Source organism: Macrosteles quadrilineatus, unplaced genomic scaffold, assembly GCF_028750875.1.
Source record: "Macrosteles quadrilineatus isolate MER2022 unplaced genomic scaffold, UCM_ALF_1.0 Scaffold_1__1_contigs__length_201487025, whole genome shotgun sequence".
NCBI classification, from domain to species: domain Eukaryota; kingdom Metazoa; phylum Arthropoda; class Insecta; order Hemiptera; family Cicadellidae; genus Macrosteles; species Macrosteles quadrilineatus.
Window position 1 is genome coordinate 4,474,555 of NW_026542594.1, and position 27,129 is coordinate 4,501,683.

The 27,129-nt window shown below is 33.3% G+C and overlaps 1 protein-coding gene across 2 annotated transcripts in view; it reads left to right on the forward strand.

Annotated features, from left to right (window-relative positions):
- Positions 1-1,502: 1,502 nt before the first annotated feature.
- LOC128989613 (mushroom body large-type Kenyon cell-specific protein 1-like) overlaps positions 1,503-27,129 on the forward strand; it is a 49,062-nt gene continuing 23,435 nt past the window's right edge. For both annotated transcript variants that reach the window (XM_054411554.1, XM_054411563.1), the window contains exon 1: positions 1,503-1,780. The gene's annotated coding sequence lies outside the window, so the exon portion shown is untranslated. The remainder of the gene's footprint in view (positions 1,781-27,129) is intronic.

Below are 27,129 nucleotides of genomic sequence, written 5' to 3' on the forward strand. Positions count from 1 at the left end.
CCATGACGTGGTAGTATCAGTATAGGTTAGGTTTGGTTATGTACCTGATTTTGTAAATGTATTTGAACGATGAAACATGTCATGGTCAGTTATACAATACTAACTCTTAACTCGGAACATAAGCTTTTTATTTTATAATGTCATTTTATTTGTTAATTTTCCAAGGATTTTTAATCTTGTCTAAAAATATATATATAAATATAAAATTGGAATCAAATCTTTTCAACTTCCCTTTAATTCATCTCATAGGCAGTCGAGTTCGCCAAATTGATTCAACTGCAAAATGCGATAGTCTAAAAGCTATTTTGCCTCGTGAGTAACATATTCCGTGTAAAATTGTTTAGTGAAAATCGATATGCCAAAATTCATTGTTTGGGTCATATTATATATAAGCTCTTGTGGTTGCTATACTGTATCTGTGTTTAGATTCTACATCACAGAGTTAGAGAAGTAGAATTATACATATATGTGATCATGTTGCTTGGCCTACAAACTGTCGAATAGTGACCAATCCAGACATAAGTAGTACAATACTTTAATTATAAGTATACACTGACAACGCTTATGTCCTTATAGCCTACTTACTTGATGCTGTGTCGGTTGACTGGCAGCGTGCTGCAGTTCTACGTCAGATCCTCGGCATCTCAACACACCCAAAAACTGTTGTGAATCACATCACTTTCTCATAAATACAGCTCTCGGATGTCCGATAACAACACGTCCATTGTACTTGGTAGTCAACGCTACAGCACCAATGATAAAGCAGTTAGCATAGATAAACTAAAATTTAGTCGTCTCATTTAACGGATAGGCACGTACGTAGTACATATACGTACATACTGATAATCACTACAGTAGGCCTACTGTACAACCATGTTTATTTCTTAAATTTTAGTATGAATGAATTAAAGAAATACTGTAAAGAAAACCATTAAGATCAAGCATAACAGGGAAAACGCGAGTGCATTTCGACAAGATGGAAATTAACCAATTGCATGGACGTCTTAGTGAAATATATTGCCCTACTTCAAAATAATTGAAATCGCCACAAGTATAAATCTCCCATAAGTGATGTAAAACTCAGATTTAAGACAGTAAATTTTATATTATAAATACTATTTGAGTATAATTTCCCAGGATGGCAATAACAATGCAAACTTAGCATGAGGATAATCTTTAAATATAATAGGTAGTGTTTAAAGATGCAGATGCAGGATAGTGTAGTGTCAGCCGAGCCCGGGGGAGCAATATTAATCCTCGCCTGATTGCTCCGACTGCCAGGAAGGAACCCAGGAGTGCGCTAATTTTAATGAAATCGCGAACTCGGGCGAAGTAGGAAATTAGGGGAATATCGATTGAGAACGTCTTAAGACTGTGGATGCACTTGGGGGGGAGCGCGTAGGGGGCCGCGGGAGGGGGCACCGCTTGGAGGGGGAACTACCGAACTCTGCCGAACTGCACCGAAGTGCATCGCCGAGTTGGGCAATGCAAGGGTCTGGTGCATGGCTGCCAATGCAGTTTTTCGCTAGTGCACGTTGCACATTTTGTGCATACCAAGGCCAAACTGAATTGAAAGAGCCTCTCCCGAGTTAGTCTTCACCCGAGCGGCCCTTCGGACGCACCCGGCGCGCGTCTCCCCCCGAAGTTTTATATTTTTATTTTATAACCTAAAAAAATATTCCGTCTCCGCATCATGTTTAGTGAGTTGGAAAAGTGCAGTTTTGACAAGTGTGTGTAGTTTTTGAAGATGTTTGGACCCGTTCTACACCTCCGAGAACAAGTGAGTCTCCATATAATATATTTTGTCATAACTATTTACTGTTATTGTTCTTTGACATAACCTAGTTGCAGTGCTTACGCAAAGTCTGTCGTAACTTTTGTCTAGTTCAACCTTGGCCTGGTTCCCGCTGTTTATAAATACTTCCACTCGTGTCAGCCATTTTTTATACTCGATAACTATCGTCGCCGATGTTTTACTTCCGCATTCTCTCTGGGACGAAAAATAAATCAGCGCGGTTCTCGATGTAAACTTTACGACTCATGCGCACCGCATTCTAAATTACACTTGGCAATATTTGTCTGTATACAACATTAGGAAATTATGTCATGAAATGTAGGTCTGAACTAATCGAATTAGGGGGACTAACCCAGTTCTTTTTGACCCATATATAAGGTTTCACTGCACATTAAAACTGCACTGTATGACGCAAACGTCTAATTTTGTATGTTGCTTTAATAATTCTGGTCCACTGAAAAATAATTCGGATAAACGGCGGACGATTTTCTTATTACAATATGTTAATACTATTTTAAGTTAGTAATTACTGTAATTAATAAAAATCAGAATTCAAATAGTAGTTCAGTATGAGTACTTTTATAAAACTTAGTCAAATCAAATTTTTGAATCAATTGGGTATTGAAAATTAGTATTAAAACGTTGAACAGTAGTTAATTATTGTTGTTAAACTATGTAGGCGTAGATTATACCTTTATAACGTTTTAAATCCCGGAAAATATTTTTTTGGCTTCGGGAGTGAAAACTGTAGATAATTTTAAAATTAATTTTACTATTGAATCACACAGAATATACGAACAAAGGTAATTATGTTGTATATTAAGTACATATATTACAAGAATAAGTCAAACTATTCAACCAATTTAAAATTAAACTCTACCATGCTAGCCCCAAAAATACAAGTATACATGGATGTGATACCGTTGTACATTTATAGAAAAACATTTGTTTTTAAATTGGAATATTCTGTAAATAATGACAATAGATTGAGGTTTGATTTTAGCATCCCCTCTTTAGCTGGTATAATTTAGACACAATTAAATAACAGAACCTTGGTGGTGTACTGTTAAAAGCCGTTTTAATATCAACAGATATTAATATAAACTACCAAAAGTAAATACCAATATTTTGATAGCTTCTTCGGCTTTTATCATTAGTACTCTATATTATAATACACATACATTATCTGATGATATTTTAGACTCAAGCGTTACTTCGCTGATTCTTTTTATATAAAACAAAATGTATTGCTAGAAACGCAGCATACTGTGATTGGATTGTATAAACACACTTGCGATCAATGTCATTTTAAAGAGTGTTGTTCTGGTGTACGGTTTATCACAACACCGTTATCAACACTACAGTATTAATGTACCACTCTAGAGTTGCGATTGGCAGGACAAGCAATCGCCGCCGAAACCGTAGAAACTCCATCGACTCCGTGATAATGCAGTCGACTGACCTCCAAAATCCGGTTATTCTCTGCTGTAATCAACTGCAAATGACCTCTGCAACTGGCTGTTTTTGTGCGAATTATCAGTCCAATTAGGGTTGTGCATAAGGCAAACTCTAAAACTAACGCAATTGTGCTATTTACGATAATAATTGTAGTCTTCATAAGGCACCATTGTGTACATTCTTAGCCGTAATTTTTTTTTTTAATAATTTAAAACTGTATGAAAACATCATGCATGCTGCTCGTTGCATTGTAATTTTTTTACAATTGCCTTGAGGGCAATTTATAAACTATAAATATAGTTGAATTGACAATGGAAAACCACCAGCTACCAGAGTAGTTCTAAAACATATAATAACCTATGTTAAGCCATTACCCAATTAATTTAACTCCATTATGACCGTTCCCCCAAGACCACTCATAACCAGTTTCGCTTATTTTAACACACACATCTTATAATAATAAAGTTACAAGTTAAATTATTACTTGGAAATACTTAAAAACGTCGATTTATCCTATTTCTATTCTTGCTACAAGTTTAAAAGACTACACTGGGATATAGATGTATCTTGAGGATAGATTATGTGAATATAGGAAATATAATAAATAATAATAATGTTACCTTCTTCCGTTCCAAATGATCGTAGTTATTCTTACGACGCGTTTCGTCAGCACAGTGACATCATCAGGTATCCGCTATCGCTTCGTCATGAATATATTAACATAAAACAGTCATTGCACAATACACAAACACACATTTAATACATTTAAAGACCGGTCGTTGTTGTCGTCGCGGTGGCCACAACTCACGTACGCACATGACTAATTCTGGGCGACGACTAGTAGGAAATGAATTCTAATAGGAAATATGTAAGCGTTAAATAGCTTATCGGCTTCATTACTAAATCTGAAATAGTATCTAGGCTATAGCAGATTATTGTATGCTTAGTTTGAGGACCAGGTTCTAAGCTGAAGGTTTTATAATAAATGTTTATCATAGATTTTGTCAATGTCAAAACTTAGCGTTGTTTGGTCAAAACACTTGGCGGCGAGTGTATCACTATTATGTATTAAAAGACAATTACATAAAAACCACCCATCGTAGCATTCTAGCATTGACTTTATATCTACACAGTGTAGATATAAAGTCAATGATTCTAGTAATGTACAAGACTATAAAATTAATTCTTAACTTGTGTAGCAGATGTTAGAATTACTATTTGTTACAAAAAATATTGTTCGGAACACCAAAGCACATATCCAAATTAGAAGAGGGTGTTCTAGAAAATTATAGGAATTCATCAGTAGTAGGTAGGGTACACCTATATCAGTAAAATATTGCTTGACCTATGGTTAAGTTGTACTGGTTCTACGGTGTAAACTTTTATAGTTATTATTGGTGGAGTTATTCTTCCGTACTAATGCCTGTTCATACCAATGAAAGCAAATGGGACGATAAATTACTAAATGACTCTAAAAGTAGTGTGGATCTTATCTCTTTCACTGTTTAAAACCTGAGATTAATATAATATCACCTCCACTGTGCGCTAAAACATACAGTATATTGATTTCAGTTTGAATAAAAGTCCACCCAGAACATGTCTTTTAGCAGTAAAAGCAATGTTTTCATCAATTATATTTTAATGCTGGTCCATATTTAATAAGTACCGGTACTGTACTAAAATACGGCGAAATCTTCGCTTTGCGTGAAGATTCGGTGCATTGAAAGTTTCCGTAAATATTATGTGAACAGATCTTTTACCTTCATAATGGAACGAGATGTATAAATACGGTAATCTAAACTAAAATTGGTGTTCTAACTACCGTAAATGAAGACTTTACCAGGGGTTTTTTTGACTGCATTAACTCCTATTGGTTAGTTTTTTTTAAAATTTATTGTAAAAAATATTCGGTAAATTTTTGATCAGGCTAAAACATGCCTGGCTTGCTGAAAGTTATTCAATATACGCGTTACATTTGTACACAGCGTATTTCTTACAAATATTAAGTGATTTTGATAAAATAAAAAAAATAATAAAATAAATAAAAACTATAGGGATTATATAATGGTACAGTGCACTAAGCACTGTAGTATGCTGGTTCCAAATATGGACGAGTTTTTTGAGAGTATATCACAATATTTTAAAGTAAACAGGATTGAAAAATTTATAAACATTATCGTTTTAACTATAAACAATTGATAGGCAAAATTGAATAGTGAACAACCACGACATAATCTAATAATAGTTCAAATATGAGAACCTATAAACTCTTTGGTTGGATCAATAATTCGAAACATGCATGGTGACATTTAATGTAATAGTTTATAAATCATATCCACCTATTTGACCCATAAATTTACAATGAATCATCTTTTTCATTTTAAATGTATGGGAACTGTCTACATACAAGTTAGACATTTACACCCTGGTCCCTGTTTTGAATTTTTGAAGAAATGTTTATTCATATCAGATTGGCATAACATAATATACGGATGCAATTGTATTTTTCCTTAATAAAAAGAATAATGTAACATTTATGTAAAACACTATATTGAAGACTCGTACGCATATAACTACATGTTAATCGATGTGGTAAATTATTGGTTAAAACCTAAACAATTAATGATAAAATCAGAACTTGAACATGATAGGCTAATTTAAAATCAAACTGTCTGCTGTTTTAGCTTTAAATGGTTGTATTTGCACATTAGGTCGGCTTTACTGCTCAACAGTTTTAACCAAAATCAAATAATCACGAAACATCAATTGACTACTGTGAACCACATTGGCCCAATTCAGCAAATGTTATAGTGTTGCAATTTCGAGGTGTAATCATGAAGAATTACCTAGAGAGTAGTATTGAATTAAGCTACGAATAATGCTGCTTATAGGCCTATATTTTGAAGTGTAGCTATTGATGTATCTGTGTTAGATATTACAATTTCGAAGATAAGTCTATTTTGTCTTTGCCTTGATCTACGACGCCTACACATGGCGCCAATCTGGGTTTGAATTCCCAATTAGAAAATACTGTACTTATATTCTACAGTTTTACAATTTACTGTTCCTGATTGTACCAACCTTTAAGCAGAAGAGTTGTTGATCAGCGAGTCTTAAATAGTTTGCATTTGGTAGAATTTATAAACTCACAGAGTACAAATATAACTGTCATCAATGTGATACTTTTAACCAAACTATCAGCGACCGTAAGATCAATTGCAGCTCCGTTATGACATTAGAAAGTAAAAAGAATACCAAGACAACGTAGTGTAGCCAACCCTCATAGGCCTACTGTAATGAGGCCTCATAGGCGAAATAGTACAGCAGTACTGTAGGCTATACAGTACAGTGTACAGGCTTCACTGGCCCCACTACAATTAATAACTAGTCCATATGAGTAACAAAACTCAATTATTAGTCCTTAATTAGTCTAGAAACTGCACTCGTTGTGCTTAACTGGCAGGATGGCGTGATCACTATACTAGTACTGAGTACTGTACTCCATATAGCTAGATACTCCTATAGACATAGCCTAGACAAGGTGCTTAGTAGTGGTACTTTCAAACATAACTTGGTGAACAAGAAACTTCCATTAAAAAATGATGACATTATGCGAAGGAAAATGGCAAGATTTATGATATACCTTTAGATTATGACATTAATTTATATTGATAACTTTCAAAAATAATAAACCATATTTTCTTTTAAGTTTCAAGAGTGTGTTTTTGTTGCCAAATGTATACAGAAAATGTTTACCTTACTGTATTTATATGGGAGCAAAGATCACAAACAACACAAACAATTAAGTTGCTAGATTACCATCCTTTAGATGGTTAACAGTATAAATATGTTTGTAAGAAGAAAAGACCACCCAGAACATTTGTTTTAGCAGTAAAAGGAATGTGCTTATCAATTATATTATAATGTTGGTCCATATTTAATAAGAACTGTACTAAAATACGGTGAAATCTTCGCTTTGCATAAAGATTCGGTACTTTTTAAGTTTCCGTAAATATTTTGTGTACACATATTATACCTTCATAATGGAACGAGATGTGTAAGAATATGGTCACCTCAACTTCAATTAATATCGATGATATAATTTCGATAGCTGTTCTAATTACCATAAATGCAGACTTCAACCTTTAAGGAGGGTTTCGACTAGCTCATACTTCCTATTAGTTAAACATGGTTATTAATTTATTTAAAATGCTATAGGAATCCCCAATAAAATTAATAGCTAGTCCTAAGTGTATCTCAACTCTATTAAGTGCGTAATTAGTCTAGAAATGCACTCGTCACGCTCCATTATTTACAACTAGTAGCTAGAGATATTCTTAAATGCATTGCCTAGACACGGGTATTACCACGGATGCCTATCTAGATGATCCCTCGGACTGTGAAAAACACTCATGGAGTTTAAATTAATAATAAACAAGAGTTTATTTAGGAGACATAGTATCGACATAGTACTACAGTTCTAGAAATCAGTTTGACCAAATACGGAAGAGGTTTTGTAACACTGTTATATGTCATCCATAAATACCATTTAGACTTTTGTTTTAAAATGAAAAAAGTTTACTATAAAAATGACTATGAAGTATTTGAGTAGATTGTAATGGTGAACATTTATTTTCCCCTTGTGGAAGGAGAATTTGTAAATTGTAACGGTATAGTTTGACCGAGCAGTTTTTTTTTTTTCAACACATTATTATTACAAACTTGTATCTTTTAGAGAATATCCCTATAGGGGAAGTAGCTGGAACGGGCACGGTGAGACCTAGGCCCGCGACCGATATTTTATTATTTTGATGTCCCTAGAGGCCAAAAACACTCAATTTCTTATATAGTGTGTATATATATATATGCATTATTTTTTCGTATTTATATATATGTATATATATACATCCGTGAACGCGATAACTTGAGCAATTTTTATCTGATTTTGATTAAATTTGGCTTGAAGGTGTAAGGCGGGATAACTATGAATGAGTTCACGAACCACTATGATCGGACCATGGGAAGGAGGGTTTATGGGCGGTTTTATGGGGCAAAAATTGGTAAAAATTGTATGGGGCTCAAAACATAAAATTTCTCAATCTCTCTAGACCTTTTTAAAGAGCTGGTTCTTGGTAACGGAGGAAATTCAAACAAATTTACAAATTAAAATTCCCATGTTATTCTTATGGAGAATATTGTAAAATGTTGTAGTTTGCTTGTTTATAAATATATTTTGATCAACTTGGCATTATTAATTTTTTACACTAACCTATTAATATTTTACTAAAAAAAAAAAAAAAACACTTTATTAGTTTCCTTGTAGCAGCAAACCTAGTTACTAGTTAAACCTAATGTTGTTTAAATAGATTTAATTGAAAATCAATTCAGACAAATAGAAATTCGTATAGTCGGCAGGTTTGCTGCGGCGGGGTATTTTCCATATTAGTTAATCAACCATATTATCAAACCACATTCGGTGACAGCCGTCTGCTACCCCATGCCGTGCTATAGGGCGGGCCGGCAGGACGATGTTGATGCAATTCATTACTATTAACAACATAGCGTGTGACCAAACCGACTACTTTATTATTTCATATCAGTGACGTTTTCGCCGGTTTATTCAATAAATTAAGTGAAGAGTTGATAAGTGCATGATGACAAGTTTCAAACTGGCGTTTAGAACATGTTGACTTGGGTTGCGGGGTTTCATTTGATAATATGATCTATATTTATGTTGCTATTTATGTACATACAATATTGAGTTTTTGGTGCTATTGCGTGCAGTAAATAAAGTGATATGTCGCTATGTGAAACAAAGACTGTGAATTAATTGACTACGATATCATCTGGAACGACTTCAAAATCCTTGTCCGATGTCGATATGAAAACACGTTGGCCAATATTATTTAGACGTTGTTATTTGTGATGTTATCTACGCAACAAAATGCACAGTATTTTTTAACTTGTGCTGTTAACTTTGTAAGGCAAAATTGGTTTGTTTCTTAGCTTTACTCGATACAGTTGGTTATCTCTTTCGGATTTTACAATAACGATTTAGATGGATATTTTTCACAGACTTAAACATTATTCAGAAAGAGGTTGTCATTTACAGAAATACTGGGGACATTTTTCACCACGATTAGTATAAAAAATGCATATCCTGGATGTAGAGTACCAAGAACATAAGAGTTGTTGACGAACCGACCGTGGCTGGAAAATCACTCGTGAAAACCCACAGCGTGATGTTCTCAGCATCCATGCCGGGCCGGGCATTGATGTATGGGATGTGTTGTTAATTAATTGTTGGTTTTCATTTTGCAATGGCAATGTTAAAGTAGTTTGTTCTGATTGTTTGGATTTTATTTTTATGTTCTGAATAATATAAAACTCGATGTGATTTCCGACAACAGCTGGTTCTTGCCCTGAATATCTTTCGTCTCAACTGAGAAAGGTGATTAGATTTCATTACCCCAAAACATGTTTAAACCTTTCAAGACTATAAGGGATACATTTACAATATTTTTTTAAAATAACATCAACCCACAACTCGGATAATTATAAGATAATTATATAATTATAGGATAATTATAAAAAGAATCAATGAAAGGCATTGTAGTCCAGGAGCAAACTGCACATATCCAGCATCCGTGGGATTTTTTGTGAAGCAAATGTGTGACTATGTGGAATCTCTTTATTATATGTCACATAATGGTGTAGTACCGGGTGTTTACCCTCAAATTGCGGGGTTTGGTTTTTATGACGTCGTAAATCCAAGATGGCCGCCATGTGTGACATCTATTCACTAAATTAATAATAACTCTTTTTAGAGTAAAATAATCGAATTTTAATTTACACCATTGAATTCAGCTTAAAAAATCAAACAATTTGGTGTTTTGAATCATTGCTCTATGACCATTGGTTACCGAGATATTGAAGGCGGAAAACACAGAACATTGTCGCCATGTTATCCTTATGGGGAAAAAATAAAATTGTATATCTAGCTTATTACTCAGCATATCTTAATAATAATTGGTATGTGGCTTCATTTAGTAGAGATCTACTTGATTATGGCATAAAATCCCCCATTTTTACATTTCCGTGGCAGCAAACCTGCATACTAACTTCCAATGTTATTCTTATGGACAATTTTTTGCATGGTTGTTCATGAACATACTTTGAGAAATGATGATGTGTGGCTCCATTTTAATTATTTATTGAAGCATTTGTAATTCGTTGAGTATACAGGTCTGCTGCTACGGGTAGGTCTGCTATAAACAAATTATAGGTATTAGAAAATAAAATAAATTAGACTATAGTTGTGAGGCATATGTAATTTTGTAGGATTTTGAATTAAGCAATTGTATGATTGTTGGCGATTGATAGGTAATGACATGTAGAACCGTGTACTACCGAGTATTTTGTCTGAAAGTGTGGCCAAGCTGGTGTTTTCGGTCGCCATCTTGGATTCGCCATATTGGATGTTAATAACTTTTTTATACAATGCTAGTGTTGTGACACATCATTATGAACTAAATTTTCACGCTGATTTCAATGCTGAAATATGTTTTTAAATATATTTTTTCGTTTGGAAGATATATTCAAATAAAAACTATGATTGGTGGTGATAGATAGGTAGTGACATATAGAATCGTGTACTACCGGGTGTTTTGTCTGAAAGTGTGGCCAAGCTGGTGTTTTTGGCCCGCCGTCTTGGATCTACCATATTGGACATTAATATAATTTTTTAAATGTAATGCGGGTGTTGTGACTTAGCATTATAAACTATAGATGTTTACGCTAATTTCAATTCCGAAAACCGTTTGTAAATATATTGAAATGAAAACTCCCCCCCCATACATCTTTTACGGACGTTTTGTACTTTGATTATTTTTCTCATATATCGAGTTCTTATTATCGCTTGCAATTCGTTATAGTCTTAAAGTATTCAGTGATGTAAGGGCTTTTATTTAAGCTATCGATCATTAAAATCGGACGAGTTAGAGTTGAGCTATGAACCACAACACAATATTAAATTTAACTTTTTCCAAATCAGTTTTATGAAAAGAGTTATATCTCGGTTTGTTAATACGACAAAAGGTTCATTCTAGTCTTAAATTACTGAGTAAATGTCTGGTTTAAAATGTTATTAATCACTAAATGAAATCTGACTAATTGAAAATGACTCATGGGCCTTTATTTAACATTAATAATTATTTTTATTTAAAAAATTTTCTTTGGTTAAAGCAATTAAAGACATACAGGGCTGGTCATCAGGGTTACAACATTTGTTTGGTGTAAGTACAAAGTAAATTATGTGTGATGAGGCATATAAGACTAAAAGGTTCCACGTCTAAAAATTGTAACACTGATGACTAGCCCTGTATGTCTTTAACCAAAGAAAGTTTTGGACATAAAAATAATTTAATGTTAAATGATGGTTCATGACTCATTTTAAAATAACTTAGTCAGATTTCATTTAGTGATTAATAAAATGTTAAATCAAACATTAACCAAGTAATTTGAGACCAGGAAGAACTTAGTGACGTACTAATAACCCGAGATATACATCTTTTAATAACAACAGAACTTTTTTTCTTTTTTTTCTGAACTCCTGCATCAATCTTTGCATATTTCCAAACTTTCTATTTATTGCATTGTTATTTATTTTTGTTAATATAGTCTATCCTGTTGTTATTGCATTGTTATATGTTGCTCTTGTACAGAGTTATCATATTGTTATTTTTCTGCAAGTTTTATCTGTTTTTGATGAAGTATGTTCTGCCTCTTTACTGAAGTTTCACTCGGCTACTGGCATCATTGTTATTGTTCCTATACTGGTTTTGTTTTTCGAATATCTCGTTTTGTCAACTTGTTCAGATAGTTTGTTATTTATAGTTGTTACTTATAGTTTGTTATTCATAGTTTGTTATTTATAGTTTGTTATTTATAGTTGTTACTTATAGTTTGTTATTCATAGTTTGTTATTTATAGTTTGTTATTTATAGTTGTTATTTATCTTTTTATGTCTTGTATTGAAGTCTTGTTTTCCAGTTTTTTTTCACTACTTTTGTACTGGCCTGTGATTTTTTCTGCTTCTTCCGTATGTAAGATTATTGTATTATTCATGTAAAAATGGTGCAACCGTTAACAAATAAATAAATAAATAAAAAATAAACAGATTTGTAATAAGTTAAATTTAATATTGTGTTAGGGTTCGTAGCTCGACTCTAACGCTCTAACTCAACCGAATTTAAAGATCAATAGCTCAAATGAAAGCTCATACATCACTGAATATCTTAAGACTAGAACGAACTGCAAGCGTTAATAGGAACTGGAGATATAAGAAAAATAATCTTTAAAATGTTCAAAGTACGAAACGTCCGTAAGAAATGTATGGGGAAAGTTTTTATTTGAATATATCTTCCAAACGAAAAAATATATTTAAAAACATATTTCAGCATTGAAATCAGCGTGAAAATTTAGTTCATAATGATGTGTCAAAACACTAGCATTGTATAAAAAAGTTATTAACATCCAATATGGCGAATCCAAGATGGCGACCGAAAACACCAGCTTGGCCACACTTTCAGACAAAATACTCGGTAGTACACGGTTCTACATGTCATTACCTATCAATCGCCAACAATCATACAATTGCTTAATTTAAAATCCTACAAAATTTTATATGCCTCACAACTATAGACTAATTTATTTTATTTTCTAATACCTATAATTTGTTTATAGCAGACCTACCCGTAGCAGCAGACCTGTAACTCAACGAATTACAAATGCTTCAATAAATAATTAAAATGGAGCCACACATCATCATTTCTCAAAGTATGTTCATGAACAAGCATGCAAAAAATTGTCCATAAGAATAACATTGGAAGTTAGTATGCAGGTTTGCTGCCACGGAAATGTAAAAATGGGGGATTTTATGCCATAATCAAGTAGATCTCTACTAAATGAAGCCACATACCAATTATTATTAAGATATGCTGAGTAATAAGCTAGATATACAATTTTATTTTTTCCCCATAAGGATAACATGGCGACAATGTTCTGTGTTTTCCGCCTTCAATATCTCGGTAACCAATGGTCATAGAGCAATGATTCAAAACACCAAATTGTTTGATTTTTTGAGCTGAATTCAATGGTGTAAATTAAAATTCGATTATTTTACTTTGAAAAGAGTTATTATTAATTTAGTGAATAGATGTCACACATGGCGGCCATCTTGGATTTACGACGTCATAAAAACCAAACCCCGCAATTTGAGGGTAAACACCCGGTACTACACCATTATGTGACATATAATAAAGAGATTCCACATAGTCACACATTTGCTTCACAAAAAATCCCACGGAATACAGTTTGACCCCCGACTATTGGTTTTCATATAGGATAGGATATTAACCCCAAAACTTTTTAAGCTCTAATTATTTTTTACAATTCCCTTTATATACGCCAAATGAACATGCCCCTTTTTTTACATGTAGCCAACTGCATTACAACAACAACCCTCTTTGACTCGGCATTGCCCAGGTCTACATTACTGTGCTCGCTAGGCTACATGGTTCAGCCGCCGGCACTGCTAGTCATTTTAGGCAGTTGGCGAGAGCAGAGAACTATGAATATCACCGATCAAAGCGTGCGAGGCTTGTACAAATGAAAATGACATGGCGATTGTAATAAATAAACTTTTACAGATGAAATTTGTGTAGAAAAAACTGCCCTTTATCTGCGGTTTTTTAAAATTTAAAATGTGTTTATGCGATATGTTTACCAACATTTTATTGATTACACATTAGTTTCTGTGACCGTATTGGGTTGGTTTTACTGTATGCAGTTGAGTTCTTCTCAGGAAAAAATATTCTGGAATTTCCTGACGTAAAAAAGTGACTGCTAGAAACACTCCCAAACAACATTCTATCATATGACCAACTAAGCCTTGTTGAAAATGGATTTTAAAGCTTTTGCTACGCGGATTCCAATTATCGTCTAGCGTTGCGAGTGAAGTCACAATCCTCAGGACACGGTCCAGTGTATCTCGAGCGACCCCTACACTCACTGGCCGTATGTTTATACTGTAATCAACTGCTTTACAATGATGATTTACTGTAAAATAAAGATATCACAATGGTTGCAGTTGATATGAGATAGACTATAATGCCCCTCTCTCTCTCTCTCTCTCTCTCTACCTACGAAGCTACAAAATTCCACTGGCGAAGAAGCTCAACAGATCAATTAACGCTTATTTTTTTAAATGTACCTTCTTTGCAGTTATTTTAGCATTTTTTGGGGAATAAAACCTTCTTCGTCGAATGTTGACACGTAAAAAAGGGCATGATTTAGTTTGTAGAGGCAATATTTACCTTTTACTACTTAATCTGTTCCAACGAATTGAATTATTGAATTAATTAAATAAAATATTTTTTTAAGACGCACTAAAACTGTTCTAAAAAAATAGAGCTACATCTAGCAATGAGCTATAAAGGGTGTACGCAGATCTTACAGAATACCAGACCCCCCCTATTGATTAGAACAATGGTCACTGTACGAACCATATAACCGACCCTATTAAATAAATCCCGCCCCAACTCGCTGTCGGCCGTCAAACCAGCCACTTCCGCCTCCGCGACTGTACCGGAAACAGGTATACCAATCGTCGATCGACCCTACATTTACCGTGTGAATCTTGTAACACTGTGATGTTCCAGCAAGATTAGGTTCACATTTGTTATGGCCCTGTTTGACGCTATTGTGATTGGGGAAAATGATAGAATCGTATAATAAAGCCGCGTTGTGGAAAATTAAAAGGTTTTATCTATATAAATAAAATTCTGCTGGAGTGTAGTCCGGTTAAACCAATGTCCGGTTAAAAATCCGGATAAGAGGGTGTCTACTGTACAGTATGTCATTATAAACTATTTGACATTAGGTAAGCGACCTACAGTACTCCATGTTTATGCTCAAGTTATAGATTCACCAAAAAATTATGATTTAAAGTTAAAACGTGTCAAAATTCAATCTAAAGTATAGTTAGATTATACGATTGTTTTCTAAAATTCAATAACTGCACCCTTTTTAATGACTAATAACTAGCTGTTACCCACGGGCTTCTCCCCGTTTGACTTCATTAGTATTAATAAAACTATTGATTGGTTAAGTTAAGCTGAAATAAACAAAACGGAATACAGTAATACAAACAAAATAATCACACCTGATTGTAATAAGGTAATACCTTCGACTATCAATACAACATCCAATTGTCAATGGTAATACATTATGTAAAGTTCTTTATTAGTCTATGTGTGTTGGTAAATAAATAAATGTCCAGGGTTTACAATAATGAACACATATAAACCTTTTATTTATCAAATTGTACAAATATGGTTATAAATTTAGATGAAACTCTTATCTCAGGGTTCTAGGAGTACCGTGCCGGCTCAAAGTAGGCTTATGTGATTTTGGATAGGCATTAGCCTAATGTTCATCACAAGTTACAGTTCAATTAGGTATATACTTTTGAAAAGATGAAAGTTCAAATTTTGAATTTAGTAAAATGATAATCTAGGTTAAAGTTCAAAACGGCGTAAGTCAATAGAAATTTTAGAGGTGTTAGGTCATGTGATAATTTAGAGGTATTAATTTAGCTAATAGTAGGCCTAGGCGTTTGGATACATAACACATGGTTTATAAACAACTTATATACAAATTCAAAAGTAAACAATGAGAATAATTTTGGAACATCTCAAGTTAAGCTGAAATAAACAAAACAGAATACAGTAATACAAACAAAATAATCACACCTGATTGTAATAAGGTAATACCTTCGACTATCAAATACAACATCCAATTGTCAATGGTAATACATTGAAAGAATAACAAACATATAAGTACAGATGGAGTATTTTTAACATTATGTATAAAGAAAACTCCCTTTAGAAAGGAATTACGACCTTAAAGGACAATTTCTGAAATAATGGATGGTTTTGCGAAAGGTTTCTTGTCATGACGAACATTTTAAGTACAGTATATGGTTTATTAGGGTGTGACTTGTAGTTTTATCAAAATGTTCATGGGTACTTTGGGATTTATATGTGGATAGCTAACACCATGCCAGCCCATGTCCATGGAATAGCTAACACCATGCCAGCCCGTGTCTCATGGAATGGTAATAGCTTTTCCCTTCTTCCATCGTCCTTTGAATACCAATCAATTTATATGTATATACAGGATACTGTGTGGTACATCTTCACTGTAGAAGTGTTTGCTTGGCCACAAGACGAACTTTTAAAATTTAATCACAAAAAGATCACTATTTTTCGGAACGTTTTCTGTTGGACGAAGTAGTATTTGATGAACGGTTACTGAAAATCTCTACTTGATATACTGGGGGTCATCTGTTAATTTGATAAAGACCCTCACTGTAAGCCGTCCTTAGCAATATAATTCAAACAATTCAAAATATTGTGACATCACGTTTATATCGGTGACTGTTAGTAAGATAAATCATTTTTCAGGAGATAATTTTCTCAATTGTTTTATTTAATAATTATGAGTTCATTTTAGTGTCTGGCAAAAACTAGCGTTCGCACCTAAACTAAAGTGCAAATGTTTTGCAAGCTGGCGGAAATACGATCTGTAGTCTGCACAACATAATTTTCTGCCCTCGATGCAACGTACATTAAGGCGTTACATTTTCAAAAATATTGTCTCATACGAATAAATGTCAATCTCATTGAGTGCCGAAATAATTCATTTTGAAATTCGAATGGGGAAGAACCTTGTGCAGGCTGGTTTGATATACGGCACTTACTATTCGTTATCTTATCTAGCGCCAATATTGGGACTGCTCTAAATAATTTGCATAACCGATGAGCAAACACTAAATTAAAATTTTATCGATATTATTTGAACAGCGTATTTGTCAACCTACAGTTCATTGCTTGCTATTGCCGCTTTCTACAATTATTCTACTTGCCAATACTGTTGAAGCTATACATAGTTATATATTTGTGTTACGTCAGATACAGTTTGTGATATGGCGGTGAGTTTAATATGTTTCTAGTTACATAAGTACTTTATGTGTCTTCATAAACAGACACGAAGTTTTCTTCTTATAATATGTAATAAGAATTCAGTAAGCTGTTTAGAAATTAGCAAAACTTTAGTTTGGGTTTATATTTTCGGGTTGAAAAATATCTCCAACACAAAAAAATCAAAAAAAGGTATATTATAATTTACAGTACTTCACCAATACTTTGAGTATATTTACCTCCTCTAATCTATGTCTGTACCTATATTATGTTGTGCTGATCGAAAATAATTTTTTAAATGCAAGTGGGCATTTAAAAGTTAGATTTGTAGCAATGTAACAAAGGTTATTAGTTTTGTGTTCCTAATGATGTTAGTAATGTAAATGATAAACTTTTGTCAGTTAAGTACACTGATGAAAATTTTTTTCTTATAATTTTAACACGGATGTTATTCAAATATAGTTTGAGGTAACGCTCAAAGTATTTTGTCTAAACAGTAAGTTGGTTAAGGTTTTGTATAGTTATAAGTTTATTATCAGAAAGTTGTGATATAAATGTTATGTATAATTTTACTGTTATACATATAACACTGCAATACTATTGATCAACATTAAAAGTATTTTTACAACAAATAATATTTTTGTAAGCTAGTTTTAAACAGATTATAAGATTTACACGATAAATAGTTTAATAATTATGAGTACAGTACACCCAATACGTAATTTAACTACAAGTAATGATTTGTATCATTGCAAATAAAACACTACAGTATATAGAAACATTAGTGTTTATATAGTCAATGGTTGTATGTATATCTTTGATTGTATGAATATATTTTTGGTTTTATTGTATCCAGGTTGATGTATAATGTTTTTATATATGGTAATAAGGAAGTAATATAGGTATATGTATGTATATATGTATCAATGTACATATCTCTCTGTGATACTGATAAGTTTTCAAAATGTAATATATAAAACAACAACTTCGTACTATTATTTATGCTAGATATAACGTGTTTCATACCGTCGATTAAGCAAGACTTTCTAGTATTGTCTAAGCTATAATAATGATCAAATATTTCTCCGTTAAAACCTTTTTCAGTAAGGTAGATTTATAGGCTAAACTAGATGTCTTAAAAAAATTGTTTGGTTATGTACCACAAAGCTATGTAATACATTTTTGAGTATTTGGTACCTTTGGTGGAAACATGTCTGTCGAAGATAATTTGTTAAATTTATAAAATGCATGATGAAAATTGAAACTTTCATATTTTGTAAAAGCATATATAGTCAAATTCGTCTTCATAGTAAAAAAAAAATTTCGTTATTTTATTTGTTTATTTTTCGTTCACATTAAAATGTATTTATTTGCATTAAAATATTGGGTATAATTAATAATTATTTCGAGGTGTAATTTTCATTTTACTTATACAGTTATCGTGTCATGCGCAGTAATATTTATCATACCGAATGTTTATTAAATCCTTGCACGCATATAATTTATGCGTTCTTCAACATATCGTCAGGTCAATGAACCAGACGCGTTGTGGCATTTGCAACTATGGAGGAGAAAAATAGTCTATCCCTTAGTTTACATAATTGTAAACATGTACCTGAAATATATGACCGGAAGAACTGAAAGTAAAAATGTTCCCAAAAGCCCAATAAATAAATTAATTAATGATACATCTAATAAATATTTGACAGTACATCAGATTACAGTTTAGTAACTAAAAACATTCAAGTCAAAAACTGTCAGCATACTGTGTACATCAGTGAGTTTCTTTACCATGAAAGATGGGTTTTTTACCTGCAGCGTTAGTCTACCTATGCATTTTTGCGAGGAAATGGTTAAATAATTGGTTACTTCCTATTCAAGTCAGTTGACTGAATGCATGACTAAATAAAATATTAATGACAAATTGCAACTGTGCATATAGCCTAACGAAGTCGGCTTAGGACAGTGGACAGTGTGTGACCCACTTACATCGGGTGATGTAGCGAGGCTTTCAGCGCACTGCACTTCCCGGAACATCGCAAGACACAAACTATCTGTCAATAAAACTGTCAGGAAATGACATCCAGCTGATCAGACGACATTGCGGCAATTGTGGCAATCGCGAGACGACCACTCCACCACTGTCCTCGCTATATATAGCCGCGGGCCGAAATAGCGGCATTTGACCGGTGCATACGCCGTCTAGACACAACTGACTGACATAGACCTACCTCTATACTGGCAACCCCAGGAGTGTGGTCACGTCACTATAACTACGTCGTGTGAAGTAAATGTTTACAATATACAGGAAAGAAACTGTAGCAAAGGTAAAGAAAAGACGTTTGGAACAGATTTGTTACTCAGCATTTCAGTTTACTGCCCAAGATAAATAGTTAAAGCTTGAAGATGGTGTACACGAATTCATTACTTTAGAGTTTTGACATCCTTGTGATTGGTGTTAAACAATTTTGTATGTAAGCAAAAAAATACTTACATAAAATCACATAAAATGTCGATTTTATGTGACCTCACGATAAAATATTTCAATAGAGATATTGTATGTATATAATGATTAGATATTTGGCTGAGACAATTTTAACGCGGTAGTAAGGTCTTTGCGAATCGTGATTTCATTAATATTTACTTCCTGATCGAGAACAGTTTGTGTGAACTGATGTTTACACATTCCCAATTGTAGATGAACGATGGATCGCACCATTTGTAAATAAGACTTTCACTTTACTACATGAAGGTGTGGTACGATTGGTGCAATAGAGAAACAAGATTGGTAATGTCGGACGTCGGACGATAATTGTGATAATTAAGCCTGATCCAGCAGTGAAGGTCGTGGCGGCGACATGACGTCACCGTGACCTTGGCTGTGATATCAGCTGTGATAACGAGGAGCGTCGCTGATGACGTCATCATGTCAATCATCAGTCATCATCGGTATAACTGCAACTGTAGTAACACTTTCACTGCTAGTAAACTATGATTCAGCTGATTACAAACACGACAGAAAGAGAAGATAATTCAAATGAACTATGCTGTAACCGTTTTGAAGCACGTTTATAGAATATTTTAGGGAAAAAGTATGTATGCAAGTTTGTGTCTTTTTAATGTTATATAACGAAGTGATCAAACCGTTTTGTTATCTAATAGGTACTACCTAAATACATATCGGATACACAATAGCGTTTACATAGCTCACAATAGCTCAAGGCATTCATCTTTTTTTAGAAATGATTAACCAAGCCCACCTTTAGACTTGCTTCTCATATTATAAATACATTTTAAAATAAAGCTTTTTAGCATGCATATTTAGCGTGAAAAAGTCATTTAAATGACCTCACGTTAACAACGTGTAACTTTCAATCAAGAAATCAATAAAGTTAAAGAAATAAACATAGACAACGTGAACAGCCGCCAACCAGACGGTGGCTAGACTACAATGCCAAGAAACCGATGCTTAATGTCAACAACAACAACTGACTGTTGCCTCTATCCTGGCTGATACTACTCTATATACTCATGATAAACAGCTCTACCTTGGCTTATGGGCTGTAAAAATGTCAACAATGCAACATCAAACCAGCTGATCTAACAGTCACAGACAAGATCACGAAAAACGCCCATTCAATGCTGCAACATATGGGACCATACTCAAATGTATCTCTAAAAATGCAGTATTGCTACTTTAATCTTTGACCATAATATTTTTTAAACATCAGTCTACATTGTTAGAATGCAATTCTAACTATTGTGTATAAATTGAACTATTTGATCACAGGACTATCAATCATTGTAATCACAATCATTGCAACTACTAATCAATTGATGCCCACTAATTTATATACTGTACTGTAGGTATATATATATTGACAAGATATACACGTGACACTGAATGATGTATAGAGCTACTTGTGTTAAATAGCTGATTGTTGTATTAACTATTATGCTATTGTACACTTTATGATGTAGTATATACAGTGTAAAGCGTGTATAAGCATGTAGGGTGTATATGTTTAACCTAATTGGCCATTCTAAATGCCTCACTTAAACTCTCCTTCATGTGATTGATTGTAAACATACTTCATTATTCAACTATGTTGCTTATATATATCGTTTAGTGTATTTTATAGTGTACAATATTTATTTTGTGAAAATGGTTTAAAATGTGACAATCTTAAATACCTTCTTGCAGAACCCGTGCTAGATGCTGGTTTGTATACATACTACTCTATTCATTTGATTTACGTGTTTAGCCTAATATGTTTAGTGTATACTGTGCACTGATTAGTGTACATTCTCTTGTATTTTTTTATAGCATGTACTTTTTGGATGTAAGCGCGGGAACCACTTTGAGTTGCCGTAGAAACCCTGTCTGTTTGTTTATTTACAGCTACACTGTAATGTGTAGTGTATAGTGTATAGTGTGTATAGTGTATAGTATATAGTGTGTATAGTGTATAGTATATAGTGTGTATAGTGTATAGTATATAGTGTGTATAGTGTGCGACCCACTTGGCCAGTCTCTGTACACATCCACTGTGGAATCCCACTTTCCCTCAACTAGGAGGAACACGTTTGCACGAGAGTCGCTAGATGATATGTTGCATTTGTGACAAAAACTGGCAACCGAGGTTTCTTCTGCTCGGTCCGTAGTATTCAATAAAACATGCCACTCGCCCGTTAGTTTGCATTAATTCATCACGATCTCGGCGTTTTACTTTCTCTATTCGATTCTGTTTTGCGCGTTTTAAGTTTAGTTTTAGTGACGTATTATGGTTATATATTAAAATAAATTTGGCATGTAGTCGTAGTTAGACATCTAATGATTAGATTTTCTAAAACAAGTGATGAAAAAGATAACGCAATTAACAACATGAGGTATCTCCAGTGACAATATTTTATGGAAATTAAAAAGATTCCAACATTCCAATCGTACTCACATTTAGAGTATTGGATTATCATGCCTTCTCTGGCGTCTTGGTGTCTGTCAAGTATCGTCAATTATAGTCAACTGACCTAACCCAACATACGCCGCTCCACCGTACACTGCGAGCGTCCTCTGCACTTCTTCAAATATTCTTTAGATATTCGTATTATTTTTAATTATGAAATTTTAAATGACCTACGTTCGGTAATTTGGTAATCACTATTCCTCATCAAAACTTCCTGGCAATTCTGCGAAGTCAAGTCGCAAGGACACGGAAGTTAACCTGTTGTTATCCTGTTAGTTAAATAAAGTGACAACTCTAACAAAAAACTATTTGGATTTTTGGACGGTCTCGTAGTTTTATTTAAAGTTCCCCCCCGCCATATTACAAATGTCCAACAAGTAAATGAATGCATTCAAAATTAAAATCTCTATTTGCTAATATGCAATAACCCATTGTATTTAACTACGAAATAATAGAAAGTTGTACTCGTTGATTTGAAAGCGAGGCCGATGTGAAAACTAACGAAATAGGCAATTGTTACGGGTAAATAGTAAATAGTAATAGTGTCATGCAGTCCAAACAAAGCGAGTGACAAAGGGCGAGAAAAACTATTCCATTGTAGTCCTGCCGTCGAAATTGAAAAGGAATTTTTTGGCACTTGTCATAACAAATGCACTCTCTCCAATGCATAAACGCGTGTACAAGTACAATAGTCATGAAATAGTGCGGGGTCATAAAATAGTCAAATGAGAGGACAGAGCCACTATTAATCTAGCCGCCAGAGCGAGCACATTAAATACACACCGACTGTACACAAAACTAACCGACTATGAACAAATAGTAGCTCCCGCTAATTTCTAATTACTATAGATAGTGCTGTCGAAATACAATGAATCCTTGTTTGCCATTATTAGTAATTAATTATTTGTTCCCAAGCACCAAATGCTGCTATTTGTACTGCTGTTATACGCGGTGCGGTGTTTGGTATTCTGTCTACTTATTAATCGTCCCTTCTGCATCGTTGCTGAACTATATTCCCAATGGTATAAGTCTTTATTGTATTTAAGTGGTATATATTTACTGCCACCAATTAATCGATAAATTTGGTTAATTAATGAGGTGAACGTGTCGTCACAGTGTGTTTGTTAAATAATTTAGAGAATTTAAAATTAAATATGCAGAATACAGCATTTAAGTGGCTATACTATGATTAATTGTGTAATTAAAGCACTATCCGCTTTTTTCGCATTGATTGCAAATGTAGTCACATATTTAGTTAGAAGTTACACTAGCAGTGAAAATGAAGTAATTTAAAATATAATTATGTTTTAAGGTATACAGGTGAAATTATACTAATAAAATACACCAATTTAAATAATATTGAGTCATCTAATTAAATTAGTTAACTATTTCCTATACATAATTAACAGAAGTCCGGCTATGCTGCTTACGGTAGTGTTGAACAGGTCTTTGCCATGGAATTTGTTAATATAACAAAATACTTCAAATAGTAAATACTTTTATGTAAGACCATCAATTACAATTACCGTAGCTGTAAACAGATATAAAATCTGTTTATCCTAATTTATGTTTGGAGTATTTATGAAACCTTGACTCGGAGGATATGTATTACGATACGTAGAGCACACCATAAAAAACGTTATATCCGGATTATTTTGTGTTGAAGATGTCACATGATTTAAATGTGTTGATTCTACATTGTTGCTTTGATATTTTGTATAAGAACTGAAGGTTTTATTATTTTTCTCTGTAACATTTTATTCAACTAATTTTAAACAGTAAAGCTAACAAAATAGTGATATTTTTGGTTCATTCTGGAACTAAAGAGTTAAAAATGTATAGACTATCGATATTTCAGAAAGGGCTATCAATTCATTACCAAATTATAGTACTGTACCATAATTAATTAGTGTTGACAGGTTTATAAGAGTAGACCACCTCTAGCCTCCTAATTACGTAATGAATGTTGGCCAAAACTATGTAGAGGGGTGTGTAGTAGCTTTAGGCAGGTTATAACAAGTTATTGAATTCATGACCGAAGTGTGACAATTCTCATACCAGTTTCTACAATAACTCTAGAATGCCAAGATACAATGTTGTAGTAATATTCTTGAGTAGAGACTATCTGATGTTGAAGTAAATTTTCATTGATGCTATCAGCTATCAGCTGACGGCTGTATAGATTGACAATATGGTGAGGGACATACGCATACTTGTTGACGTTATAGTAGTGTGTCACAAAAGGAGGAAAGAGGAATTCATTTGGTCAAATAAACTTGTTTTTAGCGAATTTCCCTATAGGGAAGTAGCTATTACCGTAGGTGGCACGGTAAGACCTAGACCCGGGACCGATTTACTTTTTCATTTTGATGTCCCCAGAGGCCAAAAACACCATTCGTTCAAATTTTTATATATGTATAAATGTTATATATGGATAAACTTGAATGAGTTCGCGTACCAGCACGATCGGACCATGGGAACGGGGCTTTACGGGGGGTTTTATGGGGCAAAAATTGGTTTTTCTCACTTTTGACCCTCAAAACACAAAATTTCCCGATTTCTCTTTAGACCTTTTTAAAGAGCTTAAAAAAACAAATAATTTAGTATATAAAAGTATTTTTGTTCGATTATTAGTAACGGAGAAAATTAAAAAAATTGTAAATTTAAAATTCCCATGTTATTCTTATAGAGAATATTGTCAAATGTTGTAGTTTGCTTGTTTATGGATATATTTTGATCAAACTTGGCAAATTTATTTATTTTGTACTAAGCTATCAATATTTTACTCAAAAACACACTTTATTAGTTTCCTTGTTAAAATGTATTTAACTGAAAATCAATTCAGACAAATGGAAATTCGCTTAGTCGGCAGGTTTGCTGCGGCGGGGGTATTTAGGTTAAGGGTGAACATTAAAATATTATTAGCCTGCATATCTGACAGCTAAAGTGGCGCGTAACCTGCTAATATTACCATTTGTACTTGGTTGGAAACGTAACCTCACTTTCATATTATTTTTATATTTGTTCCAACACGTCAGAAATCTTCTCTAATACCTTACCTTAGATTGTTTGTGGACTCGTAATATCCTCAAGTGTCGGGAAAGTTACAATTGTTAAGTCCAAAATACACGCAAAATAACACATATATTACAACAAATTCAAATGAAGACACCATGAATAACATTATGATTCAATAGAGTTATGTAGTGTTAATATTTTGGACAACAAATAGTAACAATTAATCCTCCGTCATACTGCGGAAAAGGGTTTTCTCAATACACGAGTTGAAGATCCAAATTAGTATTTTTCCTAAGAGTCAAAAGTGTGAGTATATCAGAAGATATCAGCCGATTACCTTTCACTTTATAATTTGATTTTGACGAAGAAAATAGTTCCATTCTTTAAATTCATTCCATCGTAATCAATTGTTTTATCATTGTGTTACTCTGTTTATTTAACTACGATATACAGCTTGATCGTGTAAAACACCTAAGTTTTTGAACTTGAATTCATTATTGCGTAGGTGGGGTAAAATCTGATATGCATAACTTTCTTCTAAGGACCAAAACTGATCAATAACTCCCAAATACAGTATGTTTCTAGGCTACGTAATTTCTTATATCGTAATTTGATGTAACTACTAGTATGTCGTAGATGGAAGCGATTTTGGTAGCTGACTAACTTGTGAGATAAACAGAACACCTAATTCTTTTTGTGAGTTTAATTTAGAGATTAGGGAAGTATGAAGAAAAATATGTCAATTTACTAGTGAATTACCATAATTTAGGCCTTAAAGTGGATGTTTTTTCGACCCTTGTTCATTTTCAAACTTTGGCCTTAGTCGCTTGAACTCTTGACGAGAATAATCACATTCTTTAGTTATGAAGTACACTACTGTTTTGAATACAAACACGTTTTACATTTTTTCAAAGGGTTCCTTTTAACAGATGTTTCCTAATAGGTTTTAAGAGATTCCATAGTAATTATAAATACGAAGGATAAACATAATTGTTTTGATAAAAATTTATGATATCGTAAACCATAAAGTATAAATTTGGACAACGAAATTCTGTGTATATATTGTTTGATTCTTCGTTTATTCAAGCGGTCTTTGTTTATTCAACTGCCAAGCAACAGAATGATATAGGACCAACACATTTAGACCACATTTTAGAGCAACTATGTGTTGAATCATCCAGTTACTTTGTGTGGCATTTCTCAGTTTCGTTTGTCACAAGCTTACTGGTGAAATTAAACTCGCCTATTGCCATTCATAGAATTCGCGTTTTATTATATTGATTTCTATCCAAATTGTCTGGTAAATTTAAATCCCCCAATTTGTTAACACGTTTACAGTGTATTGTTACGTAATACAGAACGATCCAGTGAAGACAATGCGTATGTATTCTTACTTACTACTTGATACTTGAGCTTAGTAATTAGAGTATAAAATAAGCCTGAGTTGAGTGAAATACTGTATACGCGATGGAGGTTTTAGCTAATCGGAATGAGTGTTTGCCGCCTGTCTAGTACAGTATAAAAATATCTTTCAACTATAAAAACAGCAAAACGAAAAATAAAGAGTTCTTGAAGTTGAAACAAACATTTAAGAGACTTATACGACTTATTCTTTCTAATCGTATTTATTTATATAGTTTATTGGACATATAAAACCAATAATTATATCAGATACAGTTCTGTATTTGAGAGCTATCTTATGTCACTGATCGGACTTCAATAAGAACGTTTAATAACTGTATAGTATTTAAATCTTTGTTTGAAAAGGTGAGTCTCATAGTGAGAATTTTGATCCTTTACAGATATATGACTTTACCTCGTTGTATTTTTCTCTGCAAAGTATAAAACATAA